The sequence below is a fragment of the Lampetra fluviatilis genome, chromosome 15, assembly GCF_964198595.1.
Source record: "Lampetra fluviatilis chromosome 15, kcLamFluv1.1, whole genome shotgun sequence".
Taxonomy (NCBI): Eukaryota; Metazoa; Chordata; class Hyperoartia; order Petromyzontiformes; family Petromyzontidae; genus Lampetra; species Lampetra fluviatilis.
In genome coordinates, this window is record NC_136289.1 from 5,007,922 (window position 1) to 5,025,037 (window position 17,116).

Here is a 17,116-nt window from a genome sequence, read left to right on the forward strand (position 1 = left end):
GGTTTGTACACGAAGCCATTCAGATATAATAACACAGACATAATTTCAACCGTGATGATGGGTACAAACTTAGTAATCATTGGAAAAATATTATCAACCATGCAAAAAATATTTAATTACACATTTTTGGACCATCTTATCTGACAGGCACTATTTTACTTTACAGAGTGTTAACATCCCTAACGTTTAACAGTACTCTCTTCATTGTCATCCAACACTGGTATAAACATGGGCATTTTCGTTCCTTTTCTATTATGTACATCCACAGTGACTTGCGCACAAACACGTCGTTGACCACGACCACGAGTAACCCGTCCCTCTGTTAGCCCCCCCCCCTCCCGATACGTTCCATTGATTGACTACCACATTCTGATAAGCCCCTCCCCCCTCCCCCCTTAACTGGTAATTAAGAGCTTACACCTTGAATCCCTCCCTCAATTGATGCAGCAAATCTGGCTGTGACGGTCCCACCTGATGACGGAGACTTGTGTTGCCTCCGAAACGTCGTGATTTTTATTGTTTTATTTTTATTAATTTTAATTTCATTTTTTTACCTACGTGACTTTACCGAAAGAACTAAGAGTATGAATCCTTGCAGTCACGAAAGCTTCAAATCTAGAATTAAGGAATCAAGTAATTATTCCAGTTGAGGCGAAGGAATTGGCTGCGTTCTCAGAAATAATTTTGAAATGTGGGGCTGTAGTTGCCAAGGAAAGAAAACAATGATGGTAATAAGCCATGGACCATTTAAAAATCATATTCGTACGATCGACAATAGGTGACAAACCTAACAAAGTTACTGAGCAGAAGCTTTATGTGAATGTGCCAGGGCCATTAAAGAAATTAATTCTTCGAAACATGAAAGGTCCAGTTTTAAACAACGTTTTCTCTTCAATACTTTATTAGGCCTAACGTTTGACTTGACAATATCTAGCTCCAGACCAAATACTGAAGGGAGACTGGGATTAAAATACTGATATAAAGAGACGAGCAAGAGCAGGATGGATTTTTTTTTTGTAAAATTAATTTGAAATATTTCAACTATTTTTTTAACAGGTAAAAACCACTGAGATATAGAGCTATTTTTCAGAAGCGACCTGGCCAAAAATGATAGCACAACGATGTGGCTTTCGGTGTGGAAATTTTTTGCAGCCAAATACTCTAAGCGTGTGTTTCTAAATGTGGAGGGAAAACCCGGAGGACCCGGAGAAAAATCCACACCACCACGGGGAGAACATGAAAACTCCAAATATACAGGCGTCAGGGTCGGGATGGTATCCACAACCTCCTCTATACCAGGCGAAGTAATTTACAGCTTGACACCGTGGCGTCCAATTTGATCACTAAGAGCAGCATAGTAATATGCCGATACAAAGAAGTTTCGATAAGTGCATATTACCTACCATTAAATGGAAACATGGAAACTGATGAAGAACATTGAACAAATGTTAAAAAGTGTGCAAATAAGCATGGTGATGTGCATGCTGGGAATTACACTGAGAGACAGAAATATAAACACATTGATCACAGGACAAACGGACATTTGGAGACATTCAGAAAAGTAAGTTGGCTTGGGCAGGATGCCAGTGGTTGTGAGTGGTGACCAAAGGCACTGAACAATTATGAAGTGATTGTTCTTTATTAAATAATGGCTCTCGCCACCGGAATGTGGAATTTTGTTCCCTGGGTCTGCTATGGGAGATCAGTATACTGTAGCTCCTTGGTTTTTTGCGACATGTTATCTTTGAAGTTAGCTCATCTTATATCGATTTATATAGCGCCTTATTCCATGGCGATTTGCAGCAAGTATAACATCGTATAGAAGATGATAATGGTTGAGAAAAAGAGCGGTGTTACTGAAGGTGGTGTAGGGATGGTGACAGCGCCGGTTGTTTAAATAATTAACGGCAAAAGGTCCGGAGGCGACGCGTTAGACACTCGACGCAGAGATTCAGACTTGGCCACCACAGAAACGAAGCTCTTGCCACGCTCCACATCAGGGTTACATTAATCAAATAATCACGTGCGGAGGGATTAATGGCCAAGATGGCCCACTGCTGAGATTTTAAATTGCAATCTTCCAATTATGAGCCACGGACCCTACCGTTGCATCACCGGGCCATATTATTATTCAAACATCAACAACAACCAAAGAAACAACCCGCAATGCTATGCGACTATAAGACCTTCTCTTCATGATCATGGCTTTACATTTGGTTGCAGAAATACCAGGCTTCGTGCCAGGTTTGTGTAACACGTGAGTTTGCTGTTAGGTGACATCATCAGGAGACATGAAAGAGTACGATGTAACGCAACGTTCATTATTGGCTGGGATAGAACCGTGAGTCCCCTTTCATGTACACACGCTGTTCATTGAACTCTCTTGGATCTGTTTCAAGCCACACAAAAAGTTTTTCTCCATATTATTATTGTTGCCTAATGCAATGCTGCAAAATTTACTCATGTTTTCCATTTTTTCTTCAGAAAATGCTTTATTGCATTGTGCAACGCATTGCGCAATGCTCATCTTTGTGAGTGGGCCCGCACCAATGGCAGTGGGAATTTTACGATTCTATGCTGGGGTCCAATTAATTTCGTAGGACAATCGTCAATATTAAGGCAAGCATGGTTCATGGGATGCAGATCGCATGGTTCACTGGTGGCGGTGGTGAGCCCGTACATATTTAGAACTTTAGCCTGCTACCAGTGGCGGCTCCTGCAAAATCTCTCAGGGGGGGCAAATGTCTGGATGATTGATAAGGATAAGATCCACCCATGCAATGGATACATTAACAGCTTAAACATGTAAAGGCAACTTCACTTCTTTAATATTAATGAAAAATAAAGTGACTCTTACAATACATCTTGTTTGTTTTTATACTCACTATTAAAACAAACCACTCAAGTTTCTTTTATTAAAGATTCCACTAGGTGGCGACAAATTATATTGTTGGATGAAACGTGCTTACGTATGATGACGTAAGCACGTATGATGACGTAAGCACGTTAGGGCGAGCCCTCCCGGAAGCCATAGAGAATGCATTGCAGCGCCCCCGTTCGAAAAAAAACATCTTTGAATGTAAGTCTATGGGACCACTCGGGGCGATTCTCAGCTGGAGGGAAATCGCCCAAAAAGAGGCGGTACTCCACAGAACGTAGCATGACGCTGATTGGACTATATCCAGAGGCACAGTGACGGCTAGCGTGACTCTGTGGTTGAATGACATTGGTGGTGCGTCGCCCAATCGCCCTAATGAAGAAACCGCCCCTGCCTGCTACTACTTTGGAGTAAGATCAATCAAACATTTGGCAGCAATTAATTTTGCTGCAACTCAACTATATTTCTGTCAAATCCTGATATCTAGCCCTCACACAAAGGCCGCGTTATCAGTCGTAATTGTCTGACATTAGACACAACTTTACTCGTTGAACGATTTCTGAAACACCATCTCATGCGATGATGACATCAGGTTGACAGATTTATTTTACGAGTGACAATATTGATGTAATTATACCGAAATTGTTTTTTATTCCTAGCCACCCACCTAACAATAGTTGTGTTAATTATTCACAATACTAATTATTTTACCCAGGAAAGCCTCGATAGAGGGACAAGATTCTTTGTCATGAGGGTCCTTGCATTGGTGATGTTTGGCCAATTCCATTGACCAGCGTTTGTCTCGTGGGAGGACCATCAAGCACCTGGTGAGCACCCAGCACTGCGATCTGATGGCCACCTCGCAGCCGCACGCCTATAAACACCTGGTAAGCCCTGGTTGTCGCACATCTTGTTACTAAAACAAAACAAAAAAATATTTTACCAGGTAAGGCCCATTGAGCTATATAGATATTTTATCAGAAGCGACCTGGCCATGTGGCTTATAATGTTGAAATGTATTGCAGCCAAATACTCCAAATGCACGTTGTTTCTAAATGTGGAGGGAAAACCCGGAAGGCCTGGAGTAAAATCCACGCGACTACAGGGAGAGAGAACATGAAAACTCTAAATATACAGGTGTCAGGGTTGCGATCAAACCCACGACCTCCTCCATACCAGGCGAGGTAGTTAACATCTCTCCACCTTGGTGCCCCAAACTGGATCAATGCTGGCTAGCTTTTGGGATCTCATAATTTGGTGTCCTTTTAGGATGATTTGGTCATAGGCACCTGCTGCTATGTACGTGCATTTGAAGATTGCGCAAGAGCAGCTCGGCCTTGCTGTGACAATCGGTCAATTGCATTGCTACCCCTGTTTGATGGCCATGTCTCCAGATTGTGGCAGGAAAGTGAGCAAACAGCCACTGTCGCCGTAATTGTACATCAATTCCACTAAGTGGTGTGTCTCTCAGAAACCAGGGCTTGACCTGGAGTTCTCTTCAAAGCCACATGTAACCCCCCAGGGGCATTTCCCAACAAGGGTTCTATCATCGCCTAACACAAAGAATTGTCTCTCGATACTTATGGCAAGACCTCATCATTGCTGACCGCCTCTCGAAGGTGAGATGACAGCGGCGCCGTCGCTCTCTCCCGTTGAGTTATTCCGTCGTGCAACGGACCTCCCTTCTCAACATATCACGTTGCAGCTCCCATCGTCTCCCAAAAGGCTGCAATCCATCCTCTGCAGGACAAAGTCAATCAGTGTCGTGGGGACTTCGCCGTCAATTTCCAGTGACACCCCGTCACGGTTGCTGGTGAGGGAATGTTTCTGCCTTTTAATCAGCTGAGGGTCACGAATAATCATTCCTCAAGGCGAAGTGTCGCAAAAGAGCGGGGAGCTTTGCTCGTCTCCAGTAGCAGACGCAAGGGGGGTGAGAATGCCACATTCCTGTGGGAAGGCCCATTAATTAGAGCAGAACATTAATTTGATCATTTTTTCAGTGCCCATTCCTCAAATGTGTGAATTGAAAAAGTTCAAATGGCCGAAGATGACCAACGTTGACAAATGAACCTTATGGCAGGACCCCAGGGTCCCATAAGCCCCCGGTTCTCGCGTAAACATTATGTTATAATGTAAACAAAAACTTTGTTCTTTTTCACCAATGGGTTTGAAGGATGGTGGCAAGTGTTGTCTTGTTAAACTATGCCTTTAAAACTGAAAACTACTTACCTGTAGTACCTCTATTTAAATACACTGTCGAAAAAAATAATTTACACCCCTCTGTCAATCATCGTGTTTCTCAGTGTGGAATTTGTGAACATACTTTGTAAACAGTACATAAAATAGTACGCGTTTTCAATGCGCTGTTCAAATTGGAACAAGCGTTTATACCAATGTTACTCGACAGAGTAGTGGGTCGCAGCTCCTCTTATCCGCATTGATACGAGCGGTATGTGGGGACTATGGCTGAACCGCAAAACAAACTATCTGCACATATGCATACGGACAAGAGAAGTATTATCAAATAGGAGGAAAACGGTGCAACGCATCTCCTCTGTTAAATATCTGCAGGTAATAGTATTGTCATCGATTGATCCTGGCTGCAGACATTGGTAGGTCACAAATAATAATGAAGATAAGAGAGCAGTTTCACTGTATTATGCATACCGTTATGACAAATAAAGGACTTAAGTCGTGTAGGCAGTTTGAGCAGCTTTGGATAAGACTAATGATCCTGCCCATATCCGAGCATGGACATGACAACAGAATGATCCGCGCCAGGTGGGTCGCGGCGTTGATGTGCGCAGTGGGACGGAGTCGGCAAAAAATTATTTAATATTTACGGTTTTGGCTTCCGTTTATCCGGGACCCCGGGGTCTCGCCATAAGGTTCAAATGTGAATTTGCTGTGGATTTGCATACATGCTAAGTCAGTGGAATGTCTTCATATTGGACACTCTTCACCGCTTGCTGACTTCACATGAACTACGCTTCTTTCCACTCACAATTCCTCCATTCAATCTTTGGCTGTATTTTATTAAGTGAACAAAAAAGTATCTGACCTATGTCAAGGCTAATTTGTATTTCACGAATATTTCAAAGTTCTTATTCATTTTGCCAGAAGCTCCAATTTTGATTCTGTACAAAGCTGCTTTGGTTGTGGTTATTTTCGTTGGGCATTGTGCCATTCGAGTTCCAATATCCGGCAGAAACAACTGAATCACACTGCGGAAATATTGAATACCCTTTGTGATTACATTTGTTACCTTTCTATGCCACAATCAATACGCTGCTGCATGACATATTTAAACCCTTTAGACCCGTGACCTCATTTCCCTTTTTGCAACCACAGTGTTGAAGGAAAGACAATTAAGGAAGCCAGCTTACTGAAATACATAGGATAATTTAGCCAATGTAAAATGTTCGTAATGACCCTTCCCATTATTACAGCCTCTATTAAAGCCCAGCTTTACACGATCATTACAGGAACATTCATTCCATCGTTACTCTTAACATCGACGTCCGCTGAGTCATGATCAATGGTTATCTTCTTGTGAGTGTTAAAATTTGACTGCCAGAGGACCATGACTCAAAAACTGCCGTGCACAAAAACAATCTAATCCATTGATGGCCCTTTATTCATCAAATCTGATGCGAGATAAAAAAAAATAGTTTACCGAGGAACAATGGCGTTATGTTTAAGCTTGGCGATACCGTTGGTGCCACCACAATTCCTTTTCCTCCCTCCTTCTAGATTCCCGCGACTGTTGTACAGAGCGCCGCCAACCTCACGGTGAGCCACCATCCCACGCGCCCTCTGGGTGCCACTCGAATGCCCGTCTCGGTAACCCGTCCTTCCTCCTCCACGCTGCACAACCCGTGGGTGACGCAGCATACACATTGCAGTAGGTGGAAATGGAATTCGTGTCGTTAAGGTTTAGGGCGAGAAAAGTGCTCTCCGCTGCGATAAATGTGGAAATCCCACTGCCGAGATTAGAAAATGCCTCATTGGAGGAGGACAACAAAATGAACTCATTTTTGTGTTTCAGTTTCTTGTCTTTCCGTCCGCACCTCCGATTAGTACGGGTTGACTATGTACGGTGCGAAAGAAGTTCAGCATAGACACGTACTTAAAACGGCCTTGGGCGGTGATCATCTTTGTTTAATTCCACACTCCCATGCTGGGGACCAGTCTCTGTATGAGATAAGTGCTGCTGATGTCTCACCAAGCGGTGTCTCCCTATAAGGCAAAGGTGCAGTCCTGCAATTTCGTGCTCACGCCACTCTATTTGGTCTGGTCTTCCACACTGTCCCAGACGTCTTGGAAGAGACAGGAGTACCCACACTCTGCCCCACTGCACGTGACCTGCTGATTTACTTTGAACTTATCAGATTATATTTATTTTATGACCTTTTGATGCACGTTGATAAAGGCCACCACTTTTAATAATGATTGATTTATATACTGGATAGCTCTTCTCCTATTGTGTCTCCTGTCCAAACACTATTGGTATTTTCCCCAATAGTCTGCACAGGCCACCGCTTCTGGTGTTGGCATTGCCAAGTCTTGAGGAGAAGCATTGCGGTGCTTTAGGGAATCTCAAGAGATGATCCATGGTTTGCTTCTCGTGACAAGCACATTGGTCGGTTGTGTAGAAACCAACCACACACATATATATATAGAGAGAGAGCTGTTCAACATACATAAATACACATGCACATGCCCCTTTAGGTCCGGGAGACAAGTTTGAGGAGTGGGGAATCAGCTGAGGTTGAACGAGCGAGCGGTTGTCAAATGAAGACTCTAAACAAACACAGCAGTCACAGTGGTGTTGTGGGGAAGCTAGAGCCGCCCTCCACGAGCATGTTCAATTCTCCACAATATCCTTGACGCTCCATAATAGAGGTTTTGTTGGGTTAGATCGCGTAAATATAAATGTGTTGTCAAACACGCCACCACCCGACACAGCCAATTAGTAAGGTTTGTCACGTTAACAAAACGTGCCAATTCGTTGCTGATTGTAATTACCGTCGAAACGTTGTACTCGAATTGTAAATGTTGTGGGTTTACTCTCCAACACACAGGTGTGCTGAACTAATAGCATTTTTTTTCAGAAATACAGCGCATTTTATATCAAATTCCCGCATGACAGCAGAGCTATTTCACGCGTACTCATGATACTCCACACCCTTGGAGAGGTTTTACCAGCGATCAAAAGAATGTTAATGCAACGCAGTGGTTCGAAAAAAATGAATTGCCGCTGTTTCGAGGTCTGATGGAGAACATATTGCACACACTTCAGACCGATTAGCCTGTTTCTGCACTTCTACTTTTTCACATGCTATAATCCCAACAGTCGCGCACACGCAGGCGCTCCCACTGCAGCGTACAAAGCACTTCCCCGCTGTGAGACCCACTCTGTTGCTCGCTGGAGATAGTGTCTGTTTCACTCGCAGCATCGGCTCAATTATGAGTCTGTGGTTAAAGAGGCACAGCTCTGCAACCCAAAGCACGCTCCCCCTGGGTTCGGAACATTTACGTTATTTATTTGCGTCCGGTGCTTGTATTAACACTAATTCGTTGCACTATTCATCAACCGTCACGATGGCATTTGCTTCGAATGAAACTTAAAGTGCTGGTTATTATTTTTGATTATAACAAGAATGACAACAAAGGATGTTTGAATGTCCCTTTTTTAACCAGGTGAAAGCCCACCGAGGTTAATTTAACTGTTTCTCAGTTTGGCGAGTTCGTCTGTTTTTATTATTACACGCTTTTTATATACTCACTTTATCTGTTGTTGTCGTTGTTGTATCCTAAAATCTTGTAACTCAATTTTAACCCACTTCCCAATGTGGTATCGACTGCAAACTTGGTATACTTATGTCATACTGATAACAATACTATATTCTATGATTTAAAAAAATCTCTTTTAAAACATTATTTTTTATATGTTATGTTTAGGCTTGGGTATAATTGTCCACGCTCAACTAACGTTGGCTGTAAATCACCACGATCCCTTACGTTATGGCAAGCTTCGGGGCCGCTTCCTGGAGTCGTGGAATTCTGCCATTACTAGTACGGTACATTTCATTAAAGTATGTTTATTAAAAACTCATTTTTTTTATATTACTTATTATTTGTCTGGCCAAGTGCTGCTCTGGTGAGAACATTTAATCACGAGAGGAAGGTCATCAATTAAACTCTCATCATCCTTAAGCGTTGCATGAAATGAGCACCACTTCTGTGGGGATGTTAACAGTATTTGACTTTTAAAGAGACCCGCCTCTGCCATGAGAATGTGGAATGTCTACCACTGGCTCAGGCCTCTTCAATAGACATACACTCAAGTGCCACTTCTTGTATGTGGAGTGCGATGCATTGCGTATGAAGCTCATTTCAGTTTTGAAAAGTGAGCATTAATTAACGTAAAAAATGCAATGTAACTGGTATTGTTTAAACATCCCAATGCTAAAAATGTACCTGAAAATTACTCATTTGGGATCACACAGAGCATTGCTAAATACTGCAGAAATTTGACAGCAACTACCTGAAAAAGAGAACCATGAGATTCGTGAAATTTCCAGGGTAAACAAGTGCAATTTTCACTATGAGATCTCTTTTACCAGTGGCAAAATATAGTCGTAGGTTTTTACCCTTTTAAACTGGTACAAAACTGAAACCTTTATTCAAGGCATCATGTTTGCAATAACCACAACACAAGTAGTCAAAAAAGCAAACAAAAAGAAACAACTCTGATAATGATAATAATATGCACTGTCCTTGAAGTTGATTGGTCCACACCCGAGACGGCTTTCTTTATAGCCTAGTCCCCATTGGTGTTGGACCAGATGTCACCAGAAGGTGTACAACTCAAACACAGTGCAATATCAGAGTATTGAGAGCTCGGGGTAAGCATTTACACTATGAGATCTCTTTTACCATAGTGTAAATGCTTACCCCGAGCTCTCAATACTCTGATATTGCACTGTGTTTGAGTTGTACACCTTCTGGTGTCATCTGGTCCAACACCAATGGGGACTAGGCTCTAAAGAAAGCCGTCTCGGGTGTGGACCAATCAACTTCAAGGACAGTGCATATTATTATCATTATCAGAGTTGCTTCTTTTTGTTTGCTTTTTTGACTACTTGTGTTGTGGTTATTGCAAACATGATGCCTTGAATAAAGGTTTCAGTTTTGTACCAGTTTAAAAGGGTAAAAACCTACGACTATATTTTGCCACTGGTAAAAGAGATCTCATAGTGTAAATGCTTACCCCGAGCTCTCAATACTCTGATATTGCACTGTGTTTGAGTTGTACACCTTCTGGTGTCATCTGGTCCAACACCAATGGGGACTAGGCTCTAAAGAAAGCCGTCTCGGGTGTGGACCAATCAACTTCAAGGACAGTGCATATTATTATCATTATCAGAGTTTCTTCTTTTTGTTTGCTTTTTTGACTACTTGTGTTATGGTTATTGCAAACATGATGCCTTGAATAAAGGTTTCAGTTTTGTACCAGTTTAAAAGTGATTTTTTTTTTAGTTTTGCTGGCTGGCTGGATGCCTGGCTAGTGACGTCGCCGCGCACATCTGAACCATGACGTCGCCCGCATCCGACAATGTTGAGCCGGTTTCGTGTGTCGCGATGACGCCCCCCCACACACCCCCTTCCACCCCCGACCGTGCATCCCGCAAATAATATTAGTAATATAAATAATAACACAAATAAAATAACAATCGCACTATGAATAAAAAAATACCTTTTTGGCAGTATCAAAATGATGAAAAAATAAGAATTGCCGGTGTGTTGGAGAGTAAACCCACATCATTTACAGTTTGTGAACAATGTTTCGACGGGATTTACAACCAGTAACGACATGCGTCATTTCTTGGCAGTATCAAAACATAGGAATAGGTTTTACCCTTTCTGGCAATAAATCCGGAGGTGTTAAGATATTATTTGGGTCTTTCGGTAAAGCCAGTGTAGTGACGTTACAAGTCACTACACATTGACATGCTAATCTCTCACAATACAATGGCCAGACCCACAGCTTCGTTTCTGAGTTACATTCATTAACACAGCCACCGTTAGCTGTGTTAGTAAATGGCGGCTTGCCATGCTTCTCCACCTCCATGTGGCGATGGCTCTATCCTAGCTCTCTCCGAACTTACATTTACAAGCATCTCTAAACCTTTGTAAACAGCTCTTTGATTGGGGTAGACCTACTGCCGGGTACGGAGACCTCTCCTACATTAACATTAGTTGCACCGCCCATCTCTAAACCTTTATAAATAGCTCTTTGATTGGTTTAGACCTACTGCAGGTTACCGAGACCTCTCCTACGTTAACATTAGCTGCTCCGCCAATCTCTAAACCTTTATAAACAGCCTGCCTCAGCTGATGACAATTGCTTGTGTTGCGATCGAAACGTCGTGATAATGTTATTATTTTTCTTTATTTTTTATCATTTTTCTATCTACCTGGCTTTACCAAAAGACCCAAAGAATATGAATTCCTGCAGTCACTAAAGCTTTAAGTCAAGATTTAGGTGTTAAGATGTTCAAACACCAAACAGAAACCTTTTGTAAGGAATCAAGTTACTGCATTAAGCACACATACTTGTAGTGAATATGCAAACAAAAAGATGCTCCAGTCATATGATACATTGTCTTTGAAACTGATTGGTCTACACCAGAGACATCCTTTTTAAATCCTTTATATTAAGTTCACTCGCTTGCTTGCTTGCGCGCTTACGACCGTGCAAATCTTTCGGTCGTTTTTTAACCCACTTCCTGTGATCCAATCGAGCTGACATTTTGCACACAGACTTGTTGTGCGTGACAATTTATTTTCGTGAAAAAAAATTTCCAAAATGTTACACTTTTTAGGAAAAAATACATTATATTTAATTACCAATTGCTTAATGGTGGCAGGCAATCATCTGACCCATAGGTGGCAGCCATCTCAAGCCAGAGGACGAGAGGACTCTAGCCGCCACGCATATAAAGGATTTATAGTGAAAAACTTTGTTTTTACGGGTTAAATTTTTTTAGGGCCCAGTCTCAAGCATGTTAGAGCAGAGAATAATGCCAAAAGGCGAACAACCAATCAGTTTCAAAAACAATGAATCATATTACCAGAGCATGTTTTTGTTTGCATGTTCACCACAAGAACGTGTGCTTAATGCAGACATGATTCCTTGCAAAAGGTTTATGTTTGGTGTTTGATCATCTTGACACCTCCTGTTTTATTGCCAATAGACCGGTGTGCTGTACTAGTAACGAATTGGCATGTTTTGTTTACATGAAAACCTTACTAATTGGCTGTGTCGGGTGGTGGTGGGTTTAACAACACATTTATATTCATGCGATCTAACCCAAAAAAAAACCTCTATTATGGTTATATAATCTGTTCTCCTGTAATGCATGTTTTCTCAACGCAAATTGGACGTAACGCGATGAATGTATTGGGGAACACATGTTTTTTATAACGCGGATGCGAAATGGATATAACGCGATTGAGCGAACAGAACTATGCCGTGCGAGTAGTAATAAGTACGGCTTTCTTGGTGTAGCATCACTCAAGGCGGGATGCTGCTGGATGCTTCTAGATGCTACGCACGCTCCTCAGTCTTTGTTCAGACTGCATAAGCATATCACGTGTTATCACGGGCTATGCTTTAATCTATATTATTTTTTCCAACGTGATTTTCAATAACGTGGTGTTTGTCAGGAACGCAACTATGACCGCGTTATTGGAGAACAGGTTGTGTGTGGCTATAGCGAAACTTTCGATCGTGATACGACACCCCACGAGTTGAGAATGTACGTTCCGCCACGCTTTCGGGTCATAGTCCTGCTGCTTGTAGGCAAAGCTATTGCTTTCAACCCTGGCTCCAGGCTTATCAGCCAACACAGCATGCCGAGATTTAACATGTTGAGCTTATTCGTTGAAGTTTATGACCCAATTCGAACACATTTTGCATTTCACAGGAGGTGATGAGCCAAGAAACGTCCATGTTCACGTGCGTGTAAAATGATATCCCTCGCATAAATTGATCAGATATAACTGAAATGTTCCGAGACAAATTTAGCAAATAATAAAATAATATTGACATTTTCTTTTAATACATTTAAAAATTCAACGTGCTCTACAAAAATATTGATATCCGTCACTACAGAACAGCAATTTATTTATCTCTAAGGCTGATGCCACAGCTTTTAAACCTTTAAAGCTCAAACAATGACTGGCCTTTAATGATAAAATGGAAATATCAATGCTGTTACTAATTGAGAAATATCTATTGATGTATATTTATTTTAAATAGTTCACGTATTTAATTTATTATGAGAGTGTGTATATGTTATCTATTGTTTGGTGGGGGGGGGCGCTACGAACCTGGGTATCTTCTAGATCGACTCAGCCTCAAATGAGTACGATGTGGAAACATCGCCATTCTGGAGATAAAGGCAACCGGGCGTGGTGATGCCCCCCCACCCCCGCCGTAATACATATGTGCTCGCTAACAGCACTTGCCCCAACAGTCTGTTTAGGTGATATGGGGGCTTTTTGTCTTTGCTCATGCGTCGTCCAATGTGAGCAATAAGTCAGAGTTATCTCGACGCTCTTTTAAGTTTTCGTACACTCACAGTCCATGCGAGGTGTGGTCTGTGGTCATATTAAAACGGCTTTCGGCCAGTGAGTTGGGGTCATCCCAAAATATTGATCATTTTCATTGAAAAAGTCCTAAACCAATGCAGGAAATTCCACATTCATGTGGCAGTTCCACGATTTTGAACTAGCATTTCAGACTCTAAACGTGAGTAATGCTGCTGAAATTGTACACCCCAGAAGGCCGTGGGGCCGTTGGGTTGCTCTTTTAAGTATGTATGTTGAACTTCTTTCGCACCGTACGTACCCAACCGTGCTAATCGGAAGAGCAGGGGATAGACAACAAACGAAACACAAAAAGCAGTTCATGAGTTTTCAATCTGGATAATTTAAAAGAGCACAGCTCCATCGGGCAGTGCGCTCTCTCCATTAACAGCTCTAACCATAACATATAAAATATTTTGAGTAAGTTAAATTGATAACATACAGTTACCTATACCGTTTCTCCAATCAAACTCAACTGATGTATTAACATTTTAAATATATTTTTTGTTGTTGCTATAAACCTGATGCTCCTGACCTACCCCCATCTCGGTGGCATTAAACGCGTGCCGCATTCATCCTAACGATACACATCGCCTACGAGTATCCAGTTTGACCTTAAGACGAGCAAAGGTGTTCCCAACTTAGGTTTTAAACACCGCGATAAACGGGTCGAAAAATCAGTTGATTCATACCTCAGTGTTTTGCCCCCGTGAGCAGTCGCCGCGTTGATTTGCAAGACGGGGGGGGAGGCGCGGTGGGTTATCCGAAACCCTCTGACTGCCATCCTTGAATTTGGAAGGACAAAAATAAATGTTGAAGAAATTGGAGGTGTCCCCGGGTGACACCTGGGGGGGGGGGGGGGGGTGTGCTCCTCTCATGCTGCCAGAGCACGGATTTTCGCATCTCTGAGAAAGCTGAGTTCGAATCCTGATTGCTCATGGTTCTTAAGCCAGCTTCTCAATGTGGTGAGGTGATCGGTCCAATCACCAATGATGGTCCGTAAAAGACATCATCGTCGTCGTCACCGTCATCCGTGGTCAATCCACTGCTGATTGAAGGCTCCCCCGATGCCACGGCCACCTCCCATAATGTCGCGATGCATCAATCCACCCACCACCTGCACGTGGACTCTGCATCAATCCACCCACCACCTGCACGTGGACTCTGCATCAATCCACCCACCACCTGCACGTGGACTCTGCATCAATCCACCCACCACCTGCACGTGGACTCTGCATCAATCCACCCACCACCTGCACGTGGACTCTGCATCAATCCACCCACCACCTGCACGTGGGCTCTGCTTTCACCGCTCCGTCTTCCTCAACGGGCATCCTCTCGGGTGCGTTTCACCCCTTAACTGCCACTCGGTTATTTTGTTTTTTTTATTGGCCATCGTCCATCATCACTTCGAGTGGCACGTTCTGCCCAAGCCCGCTGAGTTTGGCACGTTACAGTGGCAGGGAAATAAAATGCACCGTTCGCTTGGTGTGCAATGTATACTCTCTTTTTTCCAAAAGTATTTCTATGAACTAAAAAATTATCAGGTAGGACAACACAGAAAGGATATGAAACGGGGGTTGACACCAGCGCAAACATATTACAGATGGCGGTGCAATGGAAACCCTGTCTAAACCGCATGTCTCAATAAACTGTTTCAATAAACTCTACAACCCTAGTAGTGTCTTCCTAAGCTCTGATACCCCTGTAGAATGAGAGGGGGGAGTGCCTAAGTGCCCTAATGAATGCTCGTAAGAACCAATGCCCACTGGAGGCGAGGTAGTGAAGGGGTTGCATGTTTGGTAGTGAGCTTCCTCCCTGCCGCTTAGGTTTGCAACTTAGATGCTCTAGAGCGGCAAGTTGGCCCATTCCTGCAACGTATGCTCTTTAATGGCCGAATACAAAGGTGTGCCTCATCGTGAGGATGAGGAGCCTAGTACAGAAGTGGCTTCACAGCAGTTCGGTGAAGTTTTCCAGCCAGCCAGCCTCGAAATGCACAATAACGAGACGGTGCACTGCTAGCCGTGACCTTGCCAAATTAAAATGTCTACTTCTCTTGACACGATGCCGAAAGTCCAGTTGAAATGTAATTAGGAGGAAAGGGACATTTAAAAACATCAAAAGTTACAAATTTTGAAGCACATACACATTACATTTCGCAGTAGATTATCTGCGTATACTTATCCTACCTTAAAAAAAGATTACACCTTACCCATAGCGATTTATAGATATGCCATCACATTTGACCCATGACCGTAGGTAAAATGCCACCTGTAGTCTCTTTAGAATCCAGAAATCCCGCCAGAACTGCATGGCTAGTTTGCCTGTGTTTGCCAGTGTTAATTTTCAGACACCACATTACCAACTAAGCACTTTAGGCTGAGTCGACCTTTGAGAGGCCCAAGCCAGGTTCAAATAACACTTGTCGCTGTTGTCCATGAACAGGGGAATCAAATCCGGATTAACAGGAATGTGATGTGCAGACCAATATGACATCATTACTATTACCACCAAAAACAAGGATCCTCCGTGTAGCCTTAACAGACTGTTGGGGCAAGTGCTCTCAATGAGTAGCACCTATGAAGGCCGACACGGCACATGAGGGGGTGGGTTGCCAGCACCACGCCGGGCCGCCTTTGTCTCCCCAGTGGCGATGTTTACACAACTGCACCAGGTACTCATTTGAGGCTGAGTCGACCTAGGAGAGGCCCAGCACCGGTTCAGATAATCGTTACTGGTTTTGGCCGTGAGCGAGAATCAAACTCGGGTCACTGGGTTTGTAGCACAGCGCTCTAATTGCTACATTATCGTTCCCCTAGAGTTCTAATTACCATTACCACGAATCACACACACACACCCTCAACACGCTCAACATCATATTTATATATAAAACAATACAATTCTCACGAAAAAACCGCCACTTTTTTAAAATGTTCTTGCTGTGGTTTTCACACCTGATGATGATTGCCTGTGTTGCAATCTAAACATCGTGAGAATTTTATTGTTTTATATTTTATTATTTTATTGTTTCCCTTCTACGTGACTTTACCGAAAGAACCAAGAATATGAATCCCTGCAGTCACGAAAGCTTCAAATCAAAATTTACGCTCAACATCGTAATTATTTATTACTATAATAAGCCAAGAATGTCTGTGTGTCCCGCGCGTGACGTCACTCCACGTCGACCAGCCCCCCTCATTAATAATCATGAACAGGTGACGTCCTCCAAATGGACACTCCCCCTACATTAATAATAATTAGCGGGTGACGTCACTCCACATGAGGGGCGAGGCGCCTCCTCCTCCCTCCTCGGCGTCAACTTACAACCCTCACTACAAAGGCAGAACCCTCACGTCACGCGATCTCCGTCACGCTGTTGAGACATAGAAGTAACAAGGACGTCATGATGAACAAGGGATTATAACCTTTAAATGAAATAAGTCTATGTCACCGCGTCCTTACAAAATGCACACGGATGGATGCAATGAATATCACGTCGCGGTCTGCTTTACGCTTGCAAGTTTCAGATTTACTGCAATACACCCGTCCTTGGACGGGCAAAAGTCTAGTTAATTGAAT